Here is a 9,190-nt window from a genome sequence, read left to right on the forward strand (position 1 = left end):
AACTGATTCTGCAAACAAAATTTTACACCACTATTATGTCCCCTTTCAAATATTAAAATCAACATGTAATGCTGAGTCTTATGTCTAGAATGTTTTTGTTTTTCATTTCAATCAAAACCTATTACATGATTTAATTCTACAAAATGTCTAACATTAAAAGCTTAAGGAATCTTAAGAAATTGAAATTCAGAGTAATTTGCTTGGTTACTACGGACCAAATTAAATACAAATTCAAAATATTTAAATTTGCAAATGAGAGAATTTATCCATATTATGCCTTCTATAACTTGTAAAATGCACCAAAGAAATTGAAATTTGGAAATATATTTACAAATTGATACCAAATAATGTTTTTGTTCTTTGGCCTTCTGGTTGGGAGCAAAACGTTCTAATACTACCCTTCATCTTTTTTACCTCAGTCAATGAAACAAATCCTAGACATAGGCCATTTTTGTTTTTGTTCCTGTTCAATTCCCCATTTTAGGGAGCTGGATTTCCCTACAGTTTAAAAAAAAAGGGGGGGGGGGCAAGTAAAAAAAAGGAACTATTGTTACAATTTCATAAAACGCTTATGCACTTTGCATAAAATGGAACCATAGCACACATTTGACCCATTATACCTAGCAGTTATTTTCCAAAATTCATAATGATTATTTAATTAGTTAATTAACTCTTCTAAACCTGAACAGCTAATATATAGGTCCTCACAACCTAGCTAAAAATGACACAGATGATATTTTGCCCTTCTAATAATACGTTATCAAATAATTTTGCTAATCACCGATTGTCTTTTTGGCTAATTATTGCTTAATTGAGTCAGGATCCAAAGTGTTAATAAAAGTGAATATTCACCTGACTTGATTCAAGATTTGTATAAACACTGAGGCTTCCAGTGCTCTCAAGTCCACAGTTGTATCCAGTGTGTCTGAGATTATCAGAGGAGGACCATGGCATGCTGTTTTGAGCTTTCTTCTTCTTACAGTGTATAGCTGTGGTGAGCCCACTCTGCTCTGAGTCCTCTCTTCACTGGTGTAAACTTGAGTTTTATTGCCTGATGGTGTGCAGTCCAGCATAATTGCCTATTGTCTCCTTTCAGAGACTTCCTTCTAACCAAGTGTTGTCATTCCTCTTTAGCCATATAAATAGCGACACTTTCTCTGCTGTTCTTTGCACGTTTTCTTTCAATTGTTTAATCTCATTATGAAAGAAACCCAGTTCCTGCTTAAAAAGGTGGAGAAACGTTCAATGAACATATCCTCTTGCTCCAACCCCCAAGTGACTGAAACTTACTTTCCACCTTTGTTCTTCACATCAATCAAGCTCTCGTATCTCCTTTCCTCTTTTCTTTCCTGTCCCCCGTGGCATCAAAATTTGACTCCCAAGATACTGCTAGCCCTAGTAGGTGGATTACCTTCCTTTTCTCATTCCATATTACAATGTCAGATCTTTGCATTGTCGCTACTATGGGAAAAACAAGAAATTCATCGAGATCTGGAGCAATTTCCCACTTGCCACTCCATCTTTTATTGGCTTGTTTCACTCGACCTCCTTGTGAACCTTTTTGATTTTTCTCCTTTTTCAAATTTTACTTCTTTCAATACTTTATTCTGTGGTAGCTTTCCATCATTGAGCTCATCCAGTTTCTTTTACAACGCATCACTACTCAATATGAGAACTTGCTTGTGTCTCCATGTAAACCTACCATCCTTTAGACTAAGCTCGCAGTGTGACAGGATGTCCTTGAGCGTGACATGCTGCCCACATTTGCACCTACTGTCATCTGTCACCGACCACCTAACGAATTTTACTGATCAAGGCATCGCATCAAAAAAAAAAAAAAAAAAAGTTGCCCTGATCAAAAAACTGGTTCTTGCTGGCTTCCGCTTCCACAGCTCCATCTATGTTAGTTTTCTTTCAACTACTGCTTCTTGCCATGCCAAACATTGACCTTTCCGCACACAACCTCACCAGATGCAATCAACGTTTCTCCTGTTCCTGCTTTCTCACTTCTTTCACTATTGCATCCCTTTTGTCTTTGGCTCAACTAGTCGCAAATAGTTTAAAGTAGTTGCCCCCAAGGCTTGTTCGTCCTGCTTGTGTAGATCCCAGGATGCCTCTGTCTAATGATTGCCTCTGCTTTATCTGCCATCTATTAGCATCCAGTTTTCACAAGAGGTAGATCATCTTTGATTTCGTGATCTTTTGGATACTGTAGCATCATGACAATCCTCACCTTTCCAACTTTGTGGCCCTCAATAAGTGATGTTATGGGCAACTCTAGGGAGATTCCTTTACCATGCAATGCTGAATTGTTAATGCATTTTGGCAGTCCCAACCATGTTCTTGTGTATGCTCTGCACGCCTTTTCTAGATTCTGTAAGCTCATAAATCATTAGTGGCCAAAGCAGTCTAGGATAAAGACCAAATCGAAGGTACCATAGCTTGAACTTCCCGAACAACTTGGATTGTTCAATGCTCATTATTGTAAATCTGCACTCCCTGACTCTTATCTGATAGTTTACCTTGATATAACCGCTTAAGACATTTTACTGACTAGCAGTATTTAACTGGGTACCCATGTTAAGATATATTGTTGGTCAGGATTTTAAATAAAAATGCTGTTAAGTATAATATTTACCATTTTTTTTTTTTTTTACCTTGAAGGAAAAGTTAAAAATAACATTGGTAATTTGAGGTCAAGTAATAAAATCAAAAAAAGAAAACTTACCATGGTATGTTACTTTAAAAAAAAAAAAAAAAAGAAGCCATTACTAACAAACAGCTGTGAAAAAAAAAATAATTAAACAGTAAATGAATTCAACAAATCTAACTGAATTTGAATTATTAAAAAATGTTTGTTAAAAATAATTATTTAAACGTTTTAAACATTTTTTAAAATACATTTTTCACTGAGATATATTTTATATTTCTGAAACAAAGAAAATCTTTAAAAAAAAATATCTTGTTTCTAACATTCTATTTCAGTACTGGATAAGGCAAGCGAAGCCTGGGATATATTGAATGCCTTTAACAAAGTCTGACATGAAAGGCTGTTAATAAAAATTAAATTGTACCATATAACTGGACATATACTAAATATAATTAGATCCTTCTTAGACAATAGGACCATCCAGGTTGTCATTGATGGACGTTCATCCAAACAGCATTAATACGTGAGTGCCTCAGGAGTCGATCCTTGGATTACTATTATTTCTGATATTTATTAACAACCTCTCTGATAATATTGTATCCGAGATGGGTATATTTGCTGATGATACAACGCTCTATAACATGCATGAGGGAAGAACGGATGTAAACAAATCTAAGAAAATAGCTGAACTTTTAGAAAATGACCTTCAGACCGTAGTGGAATGGGGCCCGTAAACGGATGGTAGCAAAGCAAGACTAAGCTGCTCTTCTTTAACAAGAAGCCTCTCCAACCACCAATATCCATAACAAATAACCCCTACCTGAGAATTATTCTTTCAAAATCCTCGGCTTAACATTCACAGGAAATATGAAACAAATGCATTGAGGACATTGCGAAGGCTGCTGCAAGGAAAGTGGGTTCTCTCTATCATGCTAGAAAACTACTCACACTTGAGAATATCTTTTACTTCTACAAGGCTATCTGGACTGGTGCATCTACCACTAGTCTCTCCCTCTTGGATAGGGGTTAAAAAGAGTCTCCCTTGTGTCAGTTACATTATATTCTTAATTGTATCAATTACTTTATATTCTTACTTGTCGGGAGATAAGTAAATAGGAACGAACTTTTACTGGATATATATAGAACAAAGGGAGGTAACTTTTGAAATTTATTTGGAATTGCGATTTTCATCAGAGCGCCATACTGAAAGTTCTTTGCTGTGGATATTTTCGCATCTTTTATAGAGAAGCTTTCAATAAGAATCAATCTTACCTGCAGCTCATTGCATGTCTTGTAAACCTAATGACAACAACCTGTGCAGAATACATAGTTGCTTTCCATAAGGAAACTTGGCAGGATCTTTCAAAGTATGTAGGTTAGGGCCATTGATTATGGTTTTCATCTTCCTCATATTGACTCGGAGCCCTTTAATCTTCATGTTGGTTTTTCATGCATTGAAATTTGTATGTAGCTCTTCCAATTCCGAAATGAATACTAGAAGTTCACAAAACTTGCAGTCTATGCAGTTCATACATGCAAGATCAAACTTAATTCACATCCAGTCCGCAAACAATAGAGATTATATCTCAGAGATAACAAAATGAATTGACAACTTTCAATACAGTGGTGTAACGTAACCCACGTTTTAACAGGTTGTAGCATGTAGGGACCCAACACGTTGTAGACTCTGTTGCAAGTAACCAAAACAATATTTCCTTAGTGAAACAACCAATATTTATTAACATGCATTTATTTGCTTTTCTCGTCGCCCTCGGCCACCGTGCATAACACGTCTGTCTTTGTCCTTCTCTGACGTGATCCTCGAATGCTGACCTCTTCTCTGATATGATTCTCTAGCCTATGCACATGTTCGTTTTTTTATAACCTTTTTCCTTCTTTCTTGTTGCGAGGTCATTTCAGACACGGCTCGGTCATTTGCATGCAGCTGCCATCCGTATTAAGAAAAACAATTACGAGTAAAAAATAAAGTTTATCAAATTATAAAGTTTATCATATTGGTGAATGTGAAAGATTTCTTTAAAGCCAAGGAAGGTAATTGCAATTTATGATTCTATTTTTCTATTTTGAAATGGCAGAATTTGTCAAAATCATGTGTTGCAGTTACCTCCCTTGGTTTTTAAGAAATCTACCGAATATGATAACCTTTATTTTTACTTGTAATTATTTTTCTATTGTTTTTCATTATTTTTTACTAATTTCAACATGGCGTATAAATACATAATTTTTATAAATACATAAAGTTTTTACTTTAAAATGCATCCTTTTTAAATACTGCATAAGCACCAACTTTTCTATTCTATAGGAATTACAGTGCAATGGAATAAGTCCAGACTCAAAGTCAGCAGAAAACAAGTGTTAGGCCAAAATAGTTATCGGATATAAAATACTTCCTATTACTTCTGGTTTGGGTTAAAAATAAAAGGTTACAATACAAAAGGAAAGTGTTCAAACAGTTTCTATGATTTTTTTTTTTTTTTTTTTTTTTCAGAAGAATTTGTATTTTAAATATTTTCTTTTTACAAAAATCAAAAAATCTGTTTCCCTATTAAAAATATTTAACGAAATTGAGTTTAATTTAAATATTCAATTTCATTAAAATAAAGCTTTTTTCCCTAGAACTGCTCACATATGGAACTCTGTTCTGCTGGGCTGCTTTCCAGCTGACTATAACATGGTTGCCTTCCAATTAAATGTAAACAAGTTTTTTGTTGAGCCGTCTCATTAAATAATCAAATTCTATTCAATTTCCGCTACTAACAGTCACTACGCTATTGTGTCAGTAATATATTTACGGAACTTTTTAATAAACCTTAGAATAATAATTATAATGTTTCGCGGGTTTTTGCGCCAAAGATTGATTTTTATGCACAGTGGTTTTTTTGTTTTTGTTTTTTTTTTTCTTTCAATATTTATTTAATTATTCTTTAAAACATTAATTTTACCGACAATTAATATATTTTTAAAATATTTTTAAATATTGAATTTTGATTTAATCTCATGGAATTTAGGAAAACTCGTCTCGGGAAAACTCATCTCCGGAAAACTCGTCTCCGGAAAACTCGACCCTGGAAAACTCGTCCCCTTTCGCTAGGTAGGAAAACTGGTCCCTTATTGAATAAATATCGATTGAAAACACATTTTATGATTGTTCTTGAAGGAGATATTGTTTTTTTAAAATAGACTATAATCCCCATAATATTTTTAAAAATATTTTTACTTGTTTAATGTTTTTTTTTTGTTTTTTTTTAAAATAAAATCGATTTTCTAAGTGTCCGTTTTCTACCTAACTGGCTAAGTTCTTAGTTGTTTCACTTATTTTAAAGCGTTTATTATGTTCATAAACGAGACCGCATATTTTTTTATATTAATATAAAAAGAATTTACTTATTTATTGTTGTTTATAAAAGGGTAAAATCGATTTTTCTACCTCGCCGACTATGTTGTTTAATTTATTTGAAATCGTTTATTCGGTAAAGAAAAAAAAACACAGAAAACAAATAAAAAACATGTCGAGTGTTACGTGAGAACGAGAAATAATGTCCGGTATATCACATCTTAGGGGTATTGATAATCGCTAAAATATAGATTTACTGATTACTTTTTCTCTTAATGATTGATTTTAGAATTTTGAAGTAAAAATTACAAAAATTAACATAACAACAAAAAAAAAAAAACTATCATAATTAAAAAAAACAAAACAAAAAAGTAACGAAGAATTGAATCGCTCCCTGTTTTTTAATTTTTTGGTTTTGTTTTTATTATTATTTTTATGACTCCAAAAACATCGTTAAAATAAGAACAAAAAAAAATTTGCAATTAACATTGTATGAACTTAATAAACGCTTTAAAATAAGTGAAACCACTAAGAACTTAGCCGGTTAGGTAGAAAACGGACACTTAGAAAATCGATTTTATTTAAAAATAAAAAACATTAAACAAGTAAAATATTTTTTTTAAATATTATGGGGGGGGGCTATAGTCTATTTTAAAAACCAATATCTCCTTCAAGAACGATCATAAAATGTGTTTTCAATCGATATTTATTCAATAAGGGACCAGTTTTCCTACCTAGCGAAAGGGGACGAGTTTTCCCGGGACAAGTTTTCCGGGCACCACTAACGCCATGTGCTTGTGCCAATGTCAAGGTCGAATCACCGGTGTCACTTGAAATGTGCATCGTCGCCAGGCGGCGTCTGCTGCAGGGTATCTATTCTTTACTTGATCCGTAATTACTTTATGGTTAAGTAGTCCGTTGTAGATCGACCATCCGAATTAACATCTATTTCAGTAAATGTTTTTATAATAAGAATAAACTATCCACATTCTTATTTTAAAAAAAAAAAAAAAAAAAAAAAAAAAATCTTCTAGTTTCTAATCGAATCTGTAAGTAACACAAAGTATTTTATATCCGGAGCCTATTTTGGTCAAACACCATTTTCTACCGACTTTTTCAATTGAATCGATTGATTGCCTATTCTAGTCAGGGACGCATTGCGGTGCACCAAGAGGAAGCTTTACTTGTCTCTACACAGCGACTTAATTTACAATACACTGTAGTCTACATTGCACTGTAGAGAACCTACTGTTGATTTTATAAAATTATTTTTATATATATAATGCCTTGAAGCAAAGTTTAGAATAAAAATACCAAGTATCATGCTTCAGTTGTGCTCTAAACAGAAACATTCATTTCAAACGCATCCCTGTCGTATCAAAGAACCAACTGTTGATTTTATATGCCTGACCTTACTGCTTATGCGGTGATAATGGCTTGAATTTAAGTTTAAAATAAAAAAAAAATCAAGTACTATAGTGCAATTATGCTTTAAACTGGAACATTCATTTTGAACATAGCTCGATCATATCAAAGAACTTACTGTTAGTTTTATATGTCTGGCCTTTCAGCTTGTGTGGTAATAAAAGTTCTTAAATGCACTTGTGATGTTAGGCTGTTTAAGTTGTTTACTTTGGTCAAAATCACCTGTTCTTTTTTCATCGGATTATTTTGATTATCGATACTTATCGAAAATATTCCAATACAAACCTATCTAAGAACACTGCTAGGTATATAAAGTATCCTCATGGGAAATTTTATAAAAAATGGCCCAGTCGTTTTTAAGTCCATAAGGAACTCTCTCTCTTCCTCACACACACAAAGTTCCTTTTATATAATAGAGATAGATATTTTTTAAAATAATGTAAGTTAAATAGTTATGAAAAGTGTTCACACAATTTTATTAAACAGCAATGACAATTTCTATTTTTTTTTTTTTTTTTTTTTTTGGTCCCCGACAAAAGAAGGGTGGCCCTGTAAATTCACCCTTGTCCGTTCGTCCGTTTGTCTGTCTGCACTTTTCTCAATGACTATGCCATGGAATTTTAAAAAAATTTGCACAAGCATTAAACATGATATGAGTAAAAAAGTAACAGAACGGATTTTCCGGGAAAACTTCCCTAGGGGTGCCTTTCGGTTTGAAATTGACACTTTTGTGCTTATTTAAAAAAATTGATGCCTTGGATTTATATAAAACTTTCCGAAAAGTTGTAACTAACTGATTTCTATATAATTTTGTTTGTCTATACTTCATGATAACAGGGGCTCTTTTAAAGGCTAATAAAAACACTCCATTTTGGGAATTATTTTACCATATTTGTTCAGAATTTTCTGTGTATGTCTATTTAGCAATTTTTCACGGTGCTGAACTCAAATTTAAATATGTTAAGGCCTTGGGGACTTTTAGGGCTAAATGAGGGCAAGCAAATGATGAATTTATTAATTTCGTTTTTTTTGCATGGTGCAAAACTCAAATTTACATAAGGCCTAAAACTGCACCGTTTGTTCATTTTCACTAGGATTTGATGTCCCCTGGGGACTTTTGGGGGTTAAATGGGGGGGGGGGGGCAAATGCTGAATTTAGTCACTTTTTTTATGCCTCGTTCACTGTGCACTCACGGGGGGGGGATCATGCATGCTTCACTTGTTTTTTCAAATACCCAATAGAAGAATTTGAATCCACAACTTACACATATATTGGCATGACTAGAACAAGTATTTCTCACCGCTTGACATGTCACCTCCCCCTCCCCTCACAGCTCCATTTACTAACATCTAGTAGCATATTGACATCCCAAATAAAGATTTCACAAACATATTAATAAAAAATGCTGCCATCCAAAAAATGCTGCGTTTTCCCGTCATCAAAGCCTTACTCATTCGACCAAACAAACCCAGCATAAACAGAGCTCAATACGTAGAGGGAGAGAGGGCATACTAAAATTATTTTTTAAATTCACCATTTTTTAATCTTGTAACTCATCTGATAGAAATTATTTTGAAAATGTTTTCAATAGATTTTCTCAAATTCACCGATTTTGATTTTTGAACTCATTTGATGAAGACTCGTGAGAGTCAAAAATGTTTGCAGATATAACGAGTTCCTGTTCAGACTTAAGCAGAACATAAGAATCATTGGCCCGCTAACTCAAAAGGATGGATCAGAAAGGAAACAAACAGGAATC

The sequence above is a fragment of the Euprymna scolopes genome, chromosome 29 (genome assembly GCF_053919585.1).
Source record: "Euprymna scolopes isolate OS-2025 chromosome 29, ASM5391958v1, whole genome shotgun sequence".
Classification (NCBI taxonomy): domain Eukaryota; kingdom Metazoa; phylum Mollusca; class Cephalopoda; order Sepiida; family Sepiolidae; genus Euprymna; species Euprymna scolopes.